Consider the following 13,363-nt stretch of genomic DNA (forward strand, 5'->3'; position numbering starts at 1 on the left):
TCTTTTCATAGAGCAGTTTGGAAACACTCTGTTTGTTAAGTTTGCAGCAGGATATTTGGACCACTTTGAGGCCTTCGTTGGAAACGGGATTTCTTCATATAAAGCTGGACAGATGAATTCTCAGTAACTTCTTTGTGTTGTGTGTATTCAACTCACAGAGTTGAACCATTCTTTAGACAGAACAGATTTGAAACACTCTTTTTGTGGATTTTACAAGTGGAGATTTCAAGCCATTTTAGGCCATTTGTAGTAGAGGAAATATCTTCGTTTAAAAACTATACAGAATCATTCTCAGAAACTACTTTGTGATGTGTGTGTTTAACTCACAGAGTTTAACCTTTCTTTTCATAGAGCAGTTTGGAAACACACTGTTTGTTAAGTTTGCAGCAGGATATTTGGACCACTTTGAGGCCTTCGTTGGAAACGGGATTTCTCAGTATACTGCTAGACCGATGAATTCCCAGTAACTTCTTTGTGTTGAGTTTATTCAACTCACTGAATTGAACCTTCCTTTAGACAGAGCAGTTTGGAAACACTCTTTTTGTGGAATTTGCAAGTGGAGATTTCAAGCGATTTGAGGCCAATTTTAGAAATCGAAATATCTTTGTATAAAAACTAGACAGAATCATTCTCAGAAACTACTTTGTGATGTGTGCGTTAAACTCACAGAGTTTCACCTTTCTTTTCATAGAGCAGTTTGGAAACACTCTGTTTCTTAAGTCTGCAAGGGAATATTTAGAGCTCTTTGAGGCCTTCGTTGGAAACGGGATTTCTACACATACAGCTAGACAGATGAATTCTCAATAACTTCTTTGTGTTGTATTTGCGCAACTCACAGAGTTGAACCTTTCTTTAGAGAGAGCAGATATGAAACACTCTTTTTGTAGATTTTACAAGTGGAGATTTCATACGATTTCAGGCGAATTGTAGTAAAGGAAATCTCTTCGTTTAAAAACTAGACAGAATCATTCTCAGAAACTACTTTGTGATGTGTGCGTTCAACTCACAGAGTTTCACCGTTCTTTTCATAGAGCAGTTTGGAAACACTCTGTTAGTTAAGTTTGCAGCAGGATATTTGGACCACTCTGAGGCCTTCGTTGGAAACGGGATTTCTCAGTATACTGCTAGACAGATGAATTCCCAGTAACTTCTTTGTGTTGTGTGTATTCACCTCACAGAGTTAAACTTTCCTTTACACAGAGCAGTTTGGAAACACTCTTTTTGAGGAATTTGCAACTGGAAATTTCAAGCGATTTGAGGAAAATTGCAGTCAAGGAAATATCTTCGTTTGAAAACTAGACAGAATAATTCTCAGAAACTACTTTGTGATTTGTGCGTTCAACTCACAGAGTTTAACCTTTCTTTTCATAGAGCAGTTTGGAAACACTCTGTTTGTTAAGTCTGCAAGGGGATATTTATACCTCTTTGAGGCCTTCGCTGGAAACGGGATTTCTTCATATAAAGCTGGACAGATGAATTCTCAGTAACTTCTTTGTCTTGTGTGAATTCAACTCACAGAGATGAACCATTCTTTAGACAGAGCAGATTTGAAACACTCTTTTTGTGGATTTTACAAGTGGAGATTTCAAGCCATTTGAGGCCATTTGTAGTAAAGGAAATATCTTCGTTTAAAAACTATACAGAATCATTCACAGAAACTACTTTGTGATGTGTGTGTTTAACGCACAGAGTTTAACCTTTCTTTTCATAGAGCAGTTTGGAAACACTCTGTTTGTTAAGTTTGCAGCAGGATATTTGGACCACTTTGAGGCCTTCGTTGGAAACGGGATTTCTTCATATAAAGCTGGACAGATGAATTCTCAGTAACTTCTTTGTGTTGTGTGTATTCAACTCACAGAGTTGAACCATTCTTTAGACAGAACAGATTTGAAACACTCTTTTTGTGGATTTTACAAGTGGAGATTTCAAGCCATTTTAGGCCATTTGTAGTAGAGGAAATATCTTCGTTTAAAAACTATACAGAATCATTCTCAGAAACTACTTTGTGATGTGTGTGTTTAACTCACAGAGTTTAACCTTTCTTTTCATAGAGCAGTTTGGAAACACACTGTTTGTTAAGTTTGCAGCAGGATATTTGGACCACTTTGAGGCCTTCGTTGGAAACGGGATTTCTCAGTATACTGCTAGACCGATGAATTCCCAGTAACTTCTTTGTGTTGAGTTTATTCAACTCACTGAATTGAACCTTCCTTTAGACAGAGCAGTTTGGAAACACTCTTTTTGTGGAATTTGCAAGTGGAGATTTCAAGCGATTTGAGGCCAATTTTAGAAATCGAAATATCTTTGTATAAAAACTAGACAGAATCATTCTCAGAAACTACTTTGTGATGTGTGCGTTAAACTCACAGAGTTTCACCTTTCTTTTCATAGAGCAGTTTGGAAACACTCTGTTTCTTAAGTCTGCAAGGGAATATTTAGAGCTCTTTGAGGCCTTCGTTGGAAACGGGATTTCTACACATACAGCTAGACAGATGAATTCTCAATAACTTCTTTGTGTTGTATTTGCGCAACTCACAGAGTTGAACCTTTCTTTAGAGAGAGCAGATATGAAACACTCTTTTTGTAGATTTTACAAGTGGAGATTTCATACGATTTCAGGCGAATTGTAGTAAAGGAAATCTCTTCGTTTAAAAACTAGACAGAATCATTCTCAGAAACTACTTTGTGATGTGTGCGTTCAACTCACAGAGTTTCACCGTTCTTTTCATAGAGCAGTTTGGAAACACTCTGTTAGTTAAGTTTGCAGCAGGATATTTGGACCACTCTGAGGCCTTCGTTGGAAACGGGATTTCTCAGTATACTGCTAGACAGATGAATTCCCAGTAACTTCTTTGTGTTGTGTGTATTCACCTCACAGAGTTAAACTTTCCTTTACACAGAGCAGTTTGGAAACACTCTTTTTGAGGAATTTGCAACTGGAAATTTCAAGCGATTTGAGGAAAATTGCAGTCAAGGAAATATCTTCGTTTGAAAACTAGACAGAATAATTCTCAGAAACTACTTTGTGATTTGTGCGTTCAACTCACAGAGTTTAACCTTTCTTTTCATAGAGCAGTTTGGAAACACTCTGTTTGTTAAGTCTGCAAGGGGATATTTAGACCTCTTTGAGGCCTTCGTTGGAAACGGGATTTCTTCATATAAAGCTGGACAGATGAATTCTCAGTAACTTCTTTGTCTTGTGTGAATTCAACTCACAGAGATGAACCATTCTTTAGACAGAGCAGATTTGAAACACTCTTTTTGTGGATTTTACAAGTGGAGATTTCAAGCCATTTGAGGCCATTTGTAGTAAAGGAAATATCTTCGTTTAAAAACTATACAGAATCATTCACAGAAACTACTTTGATATGTGTGTGTTTAACGCACAGAGTTTAACCTTTCTTTTCATAGAGCAGTTTGGAAACACTCTGTTTGTTAAGTTTGCAGCAGGATATTTGGACCACTTTGAGGCCTTCGTTGGAAACGGGATTTCTCAGTATACTGCTAGACCAATGAATTCCCAGTAACTTCTTTGTGTTGAGTTTATTCAACTCACTGAATTGAACCTTCCTCTAGACAGAGCAGTTTGGAAACACTCTTTTTGTGGAATTTGCAAGTGGAGATTTCAAGCGATTTGAGGCCAATTTTAGAAATCGAAATATCTTTGTATAAAAACAAGACAGAATCATTCTCAGAAACTACTTTGTGATGTGTGCGTTAAACTCACAGAGTTTCACCTTTCTTTTCATAGAGCAGTTTGGAAACACTCTGTTTGTTAAGTTTGCAGCAGGATATTTGGACCACTTTGAGGCCTTCGTTGGAAACGGGATTTCTCAGTATACTGCTAGACCGATGAATTCCCAGTAACTTCTTTGTGTTGAGTTTATTCAACTCACTGAATTGAACCTTCCTTTAGACAGAGCAGTTTGGAAACACTCTTTTTGTGGAATTTGCAAGTGGAGATTTCAAACGATTTGAGGCCAATTTTAGAAATCGAAATATCTTTGTATAAAAACTAGACAGAATCATTCTCAGAAACTACTTTGTGATGTGTGCGTTAAACTCACAGAGTTTCACCTTTCTTTTCATAGAGCAGTTTGGAAACACTCTGTTTCTTAAGTCTGCAAGGGGATATTTAGAGCTCTTTGAGGCCTTCGTTGGAAACGGGATTTCTTCACATACAGCTACACAGATGAATTCTCAATAACTTCTTTGTGTTGTGTTTGCTCAACTCACAGAGTTGAACCTTTCTTTAGAGAGAGCAGATATGAAACACTCTTTTTGTAGATTTTACAAGTGGAGATTTCATACGATTTCAGGCGAATTGTAGTAAAGGAAATATCTTCGTTTAAAAACTAGACAGAATCATTCTCAGAAACTACTTTGTGATGTGTGCGTTCAACTCACAGAGTTTCACCTTTCTTTTCATAGAGCAGTTTGGAAACACTCTGTTTGTTAAGTTTGCAGCAGGATATTTGGACCACTCTGAGGCCTTCGTTGGAAACGGGATTTCTCAGTATACTGCTAGACAGATGAATTCCCAGTAAATTCTTTGTGTTGTGTGTATTCACCTCACAGAGTTAAACTTTCCTTTACACAGAGCAGTTTGGAAACACTCTTTTTGTGGAATTTGCAACTGGAAATTTCAAGCGAATTGAGGAAAATTGCAGTCAAGGAAATATCTTCGTTTGAAAACTAGACAGAATCATTCTCAGAAACTACTTTGTGATGTGTGCGTTAAACTCACAGAGTTTCACCTTTCTTTTCATAGAGCAGTTTGGAAACACTCTGTTTCTTAAGTCTGCAAGGGGATATTTAGAGCTCTTTGAGGCCTTCGTTGGAAACGGGATTTCTTCATATACAGCTAGACAGATGAATTCTCAATAACTTCTTTGTGTTGTGTTTGCTCAACTCACAGAGTTGAACCTTTCTTTAGAGAGAGCAGATATGAAACACTCTTTTTGTAGATTTTACAAGTGGAGATTTCATACGATTTCAGGCGAATTGTAGTAAAGGAAATATCTTCGTTTAAAAACTAGACAGAATCATTCTCAGAAACTACTTTGTGATATGTGCGTTCAACTCACAGAGTTTCACCTTTCGTTTCATAGAGCAGTTTGGAAACACTCTGTTTGTTAAGTTTGCAGCAGGATATTTGCACCACTCTGAGGCCTTCGTTGGAAACGGGATTTCTCAGTATACTGCTACACAGATGAATTCCCAGTAACTTCTTTGTGTTGTGTGTATTCACCTCACAGAGTTAAACTTTCCTTTACACAGAGCAGTTTGGAAACACTCTTTTTGTGGAATTTGCAACTGGAAATTTCAAGCGATTTGAAGAAAATTGCAGTCAAGGAAATATCTTCGTTTGAAAACTAGACAGAATCATTCTCAGAAACTACTTTGTGATTTGTGCGTTCAACTCACAGAGTTTAAACTTTCTTTTCATAGAGCAGTTTGGAAACACTCTGTTTGTTAAGTCTGCAAGGGGATATTTAGACCTCTTTGAGGCCTTCGTTGGAAACGGGATTTCTCAGTATACTGCTAGACCGATGAATTCCCAGTAACTTCTTTGTGTTGAGTTTATTCAACTCACTGAATTGAACCTTCCTTTAGACAGAGCAGTTTGGAAACACTCTTTTTGTGGAATTTGCAAGTGGAGATTTCAAGCGATTTGAGGCCAATTTTAGTAATCGAAATATCTTTGTATAAAAACTAGACAGAATCATTCTCAGAAACTACTTTGTGATGTGTGCGTTAAACTCACAGAGTTTCACCTTTCTTTTCATAGAGCAGTTTGGAAACACTCTGTTTCTTAAGTCTGCAAGGGGATATTTAGAGCTCTTTGAGGCCTTCGTTGGAAACGGGATTTCTTCATATACAGCTAGACAGATGAATTCTCAATAACTTCTTTGTGTTGTGTTTGCTCAACTCACAGAGTTGAACCTTTCTTTAGAGAGAGCAGATATGAAACACTCTTTTTGTAGATTTTACAAGTGGAGATTTCATACGATTTCAGGCGAATTGTAGTAAAGGAAATATCTTCGTTTAAAAACTAGACAGAATCATTCTCAGAAACTTCTTTGTGACGTGTGCGTTCAACTCACAGAGTTTCACCTTTCGTTTCATAGAGCAGTTTGGAAACACTCTGTTTGTTAAGTTTGCAGCAGGATATTTGCACCACTCTGAGGCCTTCGTTGGAAACGGGATTTCTCAGTATACTGCTACACAGATGAATTCCCAGTAACTTCTTTGTGTTGTGTGTATTCACCTCACAGAGTTAAACTTTCCTTTACACAGAGCAGTTTGGAAACACTCTTTTTGTGGAATTTGCAACTGGAAATTTCAAGCGATTTCAGGAAAATTGCAGTCAAGGAAATATCTTCGTTTGAAAACTAGACAGAATCATTCTCAGAAACTACTTTGTGATTTGTGTGTTCAACTCACAGAGTTTAACCTTTCTTTTCATAGAGCAGTTTGGAAACACTCTTTTTGTGGAATTTGCAAGTGGAGATTTCAAGCGATTTGAGGCCAATTTTAGAAATCGAAATATCTGTGTATAAAAACAAGACAGAATCATTCTCAGAAACTACTTTGTGATGTGTGCGTTAAACTCACAGGGTTTCACCTTTCTTTTCATAGAGCAGTTTGGAAACACTCTGTTTGTTAAATCTGCAAGGGGATATTTAGACCTCTTTGAGGCCTTCATTGGAAACGGGATTTCTTCATATAAAGCTCGACAGATGAGTTCTCAGTAACTTCTTTGTGTTGTGTGTATTCAACTCACAGAGTTGAACCATTCTTTAGACAGAACAGATTTGAAACACTCTTTTTGTGGATTTTACAAGTGGAGATTTCAAGCCACTTGAGGCCATTTGTAGTAAAGGAAATATCTTCGTTTAAAAACTAGACAGAATCATTCTCAGAAACTACTTTGTGATGTGTGCATTTAACTCACAGAGTTTATCCTTTCTTTTCATAGAGCAGTTTGGAAACACTCTGTTTGTTAAGTTTGCAGCAGGATATTTGGACCACTTTGAGGCCTTCGTTGGAAACGGGATTTCTCAGTATACTGCTAGACCGATGAATTCCCAGTAACTTCTTTGTGTTGAGTTTATTCAACTCACGGAATTGAACCTTCCTTTAGACAGAACAGTTTGGAAACACTCTTTTTGTGGAATTTGCAAGTGGAGATTTCAAGCGATTTGAGGCCAATTTTAGAAATCGAAATATCTTTGTATAAAAACTAGACAGAATCATTCTCAGAAACTACTTTGTGATGTGTGCGTTCAACTCACAGAGTTTCACCTTTCTTTTCATAGAGCAGTTTGGAAACACTCTGTTTCTTAAGTCTGCAAGGGAATATTTAGAGCTCTTTGAGGCCTTCGTTGGAAACGGGATTTCTTCATATACAGCTAGACAGATGAATTCTCCATAACTTCTTTGTGTTGTGTTTGCGCAACTCACAGAGTTGAACCTTTCTTTGGAGAGAGCAGATATGAAACACACTTTTTGTAGATTTTACAAGTGGAGATTTCATACGATTTCAGGCGAATTGTAGTAAAGGAAATATCTTCGTTTAAAAACTAGACAGAATCATTCTCAGAAACTACTTTGTGATGTGTGCGTTCAACTCACAGAGTTTCACCTTTCTTTTCATAGAGCAGTTTGGAAACACTCTGTTTGTTAAGTTTGCAGCAGGATATTTGGACCACTCTGAGGCCTTCGTTGTTAACGGGATTTCTGAGTATACTGCTAGACAGATGAATTCCCAGTAACTTCTTTGTGTTGTGTGTATTCACCTCACAGAGTTAAACTTTCCTTTACACAGAGCAGTTTGGAAACACTCTTTTTGTGGAATTTGCAACTGGAAATTTCAAGCGATTTGTGGAAAATTGCAGTCAAGGAAATATCTTCGTTTGAAAACTAGACAGAATCATTCTCAGAAACTACTTTGTGATTTGTGCGTTCAACTCACAGAGTTTAACCTTTCTTTTCATAGAGCAGTTTGGAATCACTCTGTTTGTTAAGTCTGCAAGGGGATATTTAGACCTCTTTGAGGCCTTCTTTGGAAACGGGATTTCTTCATATAAAGCTGGACAGATGAATTCTCAATAACTTCTTTGTGTTGTGTGTATTCAACTCACAGAGTTGAACCATTCTTTAGACAGAGCAGATTTGAAACACACTTTTTGTGGATTTTACAAGTGGAGATTTCAAGCCATTTGAGGCCATTTGGAGTAAAGGAAATATCTTCGTTTAAAAACTATACAGAAGCATTCTCAGAAACTACTTTGAGATGTGTGCGTTTAACTCACAGAGTTTAACCTTTCTTTTCATAGAGCAGTTTGGAAACACTCTGTTTGTTAAGTTTGCAGCAGGATATTTGGACCACTCTGAGGCCTTCGTTGGAAACGGGATTTCTCATTATACTGCTAGACAGATGAATTCCCAGTAACTTCTTTGTGTTGTGTGTATTCACCTCACAGAGTTAAACTTTCCTTTACACAGAGCAGTTTGGAAACACTCTTTTTGTGGAATTTACAAACTGGAAATTTCAAGCGATTTGAGGAAAATTGCAGTCAAGGAAATATCTTCGTTTGAAAACTAGACAGAATCATTCTCAGAAACTACTTTGTGATTTGTGCGTTCAACTCACAGAGTTTAACCTTTCTTTTCATAGAGCACTTTGGAAACACTCTGTTTGTTAAGTCTGCAAGGGGATATTTAGACCTGTTTGAGGCCTTCGTTGGAAACGGGATTTCTTCATATAAAGCTGGAGAGATGAATTCTCAGTAACTTCTTTGTGTTGTGTGTATTCAACTCACAGAGTTGAACCATTCTTTAGACAGAGCAGATTTGAAACACTCTTTTTGTGGATTTCACAAGTGGAGATTTCAAGCCATTTGAGGCCATTTGTAGTAAAGGAAATATCTTTGTTTAAAAACTAGACAGAATCATTCACCGAAACTACTTTGTGATGTGTGCGTTTAACTCACAGAGTTTAACCTTTCTTTTCATAGAGCAGTTTGGAAACACTCTGTTTGTTAAGTTTGCATCAGGATATTTGGACCACTTTGAGGCCTTCGTTGGAAACGGGATTTCTCAATATACTGCTAGACCGATGAATTCCCAGTAACTTCTTTGTGTTGAGTTTATTCAACTCACTGAATTGAACCTTCCTTTAGACAGAGCAGTTTGGAAACACTCTTTTTGTGGAATTTGCAAGTGGAGATTTCAAGCGATTTGAGGCCAATTTTAGAAATCGAAATATCTTTGTATAAAAACTAGACAGAATCATTCTCAGAAACTACTTTGTGATGTGTGCGTTAAACTCTCAGAGTTTCACCTTTCTTTTCATAGAGCAGTTTGGAAACACTCTGTTTCTTAAGTCTGCAAGGGGATATTTAGAGCTCTTTGAGGCCTTCGTTGGAAACGGGATTTCTTCATATACAGCTAGACAGATGAATTCTCAATAACTTCTTTGTGTTGTGTTTGCTCAACTCACAGAGTTGAACCTTTCTTTAGAGAGAGCAGATATGAAACACTCTTTTTGTAGATTTTACAAGTGGAGATTTCATACGATTTCAGGCGAAGTGTAGTAAAGGAATTATCTTAGTTTAAAAACTAGACAGAATCATTCTCAGAAACTACTTTGTGATGTGTGCGTTCAACTCACAGAGTTTCACCTTTCTTTTCATAGAGCAGTTTGGAAACACTCTGTTTGTTAAGTTTGCAGCAGGATATTTGGACCACTCTGAGGCCTTCGTTGGAAACGGGATTTCTCAGTATACTGCTAGACAGATGAATTCCCAGTAACTTCTTTGTGTTGTGTGTATTCACCTCACAGAGTTAAACTTTCCTTTACACAGAGCAGTTTGGAAACACTCTTTTTGTGGAATTAGCAACTGGAAATTTCAAGCGATTTGAGGAAAATTGCAGTCAAGGAAGTATCTTCGTTTGAAAACTAGACAGAATCATTCTCAGAAACTACTTTGTGATTTGTGCGTTCAACTCACAGAGTTTAACCTTACTTTTCATAGAGCAGTTTGGAAACACTCTGTTTGTTAAGTCTGCAAGGGGATATTTAGACTTCTTTGAGGCCTTCGTTGGAAACGGGATTTCTTCATATAAAGCTGGACAGATGAATTCTCAGTAACTTCTTTGTGTTGTGTGTATTCAACTCACAGAGTTGAACCATTCTTTAGACAGAACAGATTTGAAACACTCTTTTTGTGGATTTTACAAGTGGAGATTTCAAGCCATTTGAGGCCATTTGTAGTAAAGGAAATATCTTCTTTTAAAAACTATACAGAATCATTCTCAGAAACTATTTTGTGATGTGTGCGTTCAACTCACAGAGTTTCACCTTTCTTTTCAAAGAGCAGTTTGGAAACACTCTGTTTGTTAAGTTTGCAGCAGGATATTTGGACCACTTTGAGGCCTTCGTTGGAAACGGGATTTCTCAGTATACTGCTAGACCGATGAATTCCCAGTAACTTCTTTGTGTTGAGTTTATTCAACTCACTGAATTGAACCTTCCTTTAGACAGAGCAGTTTGGAAACACTCTTTTTGTGGAATTTGCAAGTGGAGATTTCAAGCGATTTGAGGCCAATTTTAGAAATCGAAATATCTTTGTATAAAAACTAGACAGAATCATTCTCAGAAACTACTTTGTGATGTGTGCGTTAAACTCACAGAGTTTCACCTTTCTTTTCATAGAGCAGTTTGGAAACACTCTGTTTCTTAAGTCTGCAAGGGGATATTTAGAGCTCTTTGAGGCCTTCGTTGGAAACGGGATTTCTTCATATACAGCTAGACAGATGAATTCTCAATAACTTCTTTGTGTTGTGTTTGTTCAACTCACAGAGTTGAACCTTTCTTTAGAGAGAGCAGATATGAAACACTCTTTTTGTAGATTTTACAAGTGGAGATTTCATACGATTTCAGGCGAATTGTAGTAAAGGAAATATCTTCGTTTAAAAACTAGACAGAATCATTCTCAGAAACTAGTTTGTGATGTGTGCGTTCAACTCACAGAGTTTCACCTTTCTTTTCATAGAGCAGTTTGGAAACACTCTGTTTGTTCAGTTTGCAGCAGGATATTTGGACCACTCTGAGGCCTTCGTTGGAAACGGGATTTCTCAGTATACTGCTAGACAGATGAATTCCCAGTAACTTCTTTGTGTTGTGTGTATTCACCTCACAGAGTTAAACTTTCCTATACACAGAGCAGTTTGGAAACACTCTTTTTGTGGAATTTGCAACTGGAAATTTCAAGCGATTTGAGGAAAATTGCAGTCAAGGAAATATCTTCGTTTGAAAACTAGACAGAATCATTCTCAGAAACTACTTTGTGATTTGTGTGTTCAACTCACAGAGTTTAACCTTTCTTTTCATAGAGCAGTTTGGAAACACTCTGTTTGTTAAGTCTGCAAGGGGATATTTAGACCTGTTTGAGGCCTTCGTTGGAAACGGGCTTTCTTCATATAATGCTGGACAGATGAATTCTCAGTAACTTCTTTGTGTTGTGTGTATTCAACTCACAGAGTTGAACCATTCTTTAGACAGAGCAGATTTGAAACACTCTTTTTGTGGATTTTACAAGTGGAGATTTCAAGCCATTTGGGGCCATTTGTAGTAAAGGAAATATCTTCGTTTAAAAACTATACAGAATCATTCACAGAAACTACATTGTGATGTGTGTGTTTAACGCACAGAGTTTAACCTTTCTTTTCATACAGCAGTTTGGAAACACTCTGTTTGTTAAGTTTGCAGCAGGATATTTAGAACACTTTGAGGCCTTCGTTGGAAACGGGATTTCTCAGTATACTGCTAGACCGATGAATTCCCAGTAACTTCTTTGTGTTGAGTTTATTCAACTCTCTGAATTGAACCTTCCTTTAGACAGAGCAGTTTGGAAACACTCTTTTTGTGGAATTTGCAAGTGGAGATTTCAAGCGATTTGAGGCCAATTTTAGAAATCGAAATATCTTTGTATAAAAACAAGAGAGAATCATTCTCAGAAACTACTTGGTGATGTGTGCGTTCAACTCACAGAGTTTCACCTTTCTTTTCATAGAGCAGTTTGGAAACACTCTGTTTCTTAAGTCTGCAAGGGGATATTTAGAGCTCTTTGAGGCCTTCGTTGGAAACGGGATTTCTTCATATACAGCTAGACAGATGAATTCTCAATAACTTCTTTGTGTTGTGTTTGTTCAACTCACAGAGTTGAACCTTTCTTTAGAGAGAGCAGATATGAAACACTCTTTTTGTAGATTTTACAAGTGGAGACTTCATACGATTTAGGCGAATTGTTGTAGAGGAAATATCTTCGTTTAAAAACTAGACAGAATCATTCTCAGAAAATACTTAGTGATGTGTGCGTTCAACTCACAGAGTTTCACCTTTCTTTTCATAGAGCAGTTTGGAAACACTCTGTTTGTAAAGTTTGAAGCAGGATAATTTGACCACTCTGAGGCCTTCGTTGGAAACGGGATTTCTGAGTATACTGCTAGACAGATGAATTCCCAGTAACTTCTTTGTGTTGTGTGTATTCACCTCACAGAGTTAAACTTTCCTTTACACAGAGCAGTTTGGAAACACTCTTTTTGTGGAATTTGCAACTGGAAATTTCAAGCGATTTGAGGAAAATTGCAGTCAAGGAAATATCGTCGTTTGAAAACTAGACAGAATCATTCTGAGAAACTACTTTGTGATTTGTGCGTTCAACTCACACAGTTTAACCTTTCTTTTCATAGAGCAGTTTGGAAACACTCTGTTTGTTAAGTCTGCAAGGGGATATTTAGACCTCTTTGAGGCCTTCGTTGGAAACGGGATTTCTTCATATAAAGCTGGACAGATGAATTCTCAGTAACTTCTTTGTGTTGTGTGTATTCAACTCACAGAGTTGAACCATTCTTTAGACAGAGCAGATTTGAAACACTCTTTTTGTGGATTTTACAAGTGGAGATTTCAAGCCATTTCAGGCCATTTGTAGTAAAGGAAATATCTTCGTTTAAAAACTATACAGAATCATTCACAGAAACTACTTTGTGATGTGTGTGTTTAACGCACAGAGTTTAACCTTTCTTTTCATAGAGCAGTTTGGAAACACTCTGTTTGTTAAGTTTGCAGCAGGATATTTGGACCACTTTGAGGCCTTCGTTGGAAACGGGATTTCTCAGTATACTGCTAGACCGATGAATTCCCAGTAACTTCTTTGTGTTGAGTTTATTCAACTCACTGAATTGAACCTTCCTTTAGACAGAGCAGTTTGGAAACACTCTTTTTGTGGAATTTGCAAGTGGAGATTTCAAGCGATTTGAGGCCAATTTTAGAAATCGAAATATCTTTGTATAA

This window comes from Pan paniscus, chromosome 21 (genome assembly GCF_029289425.2).
Source record: "Pan paniscus chromosome 21, NHGRI_mPanPan1-v2.0_pri, whole genome shotgun sequence".
NCBI lineage: Eukaryota > Metazoa > Chordata > Mammalia > Primates > Hominidae > Pan > Pan paniscus.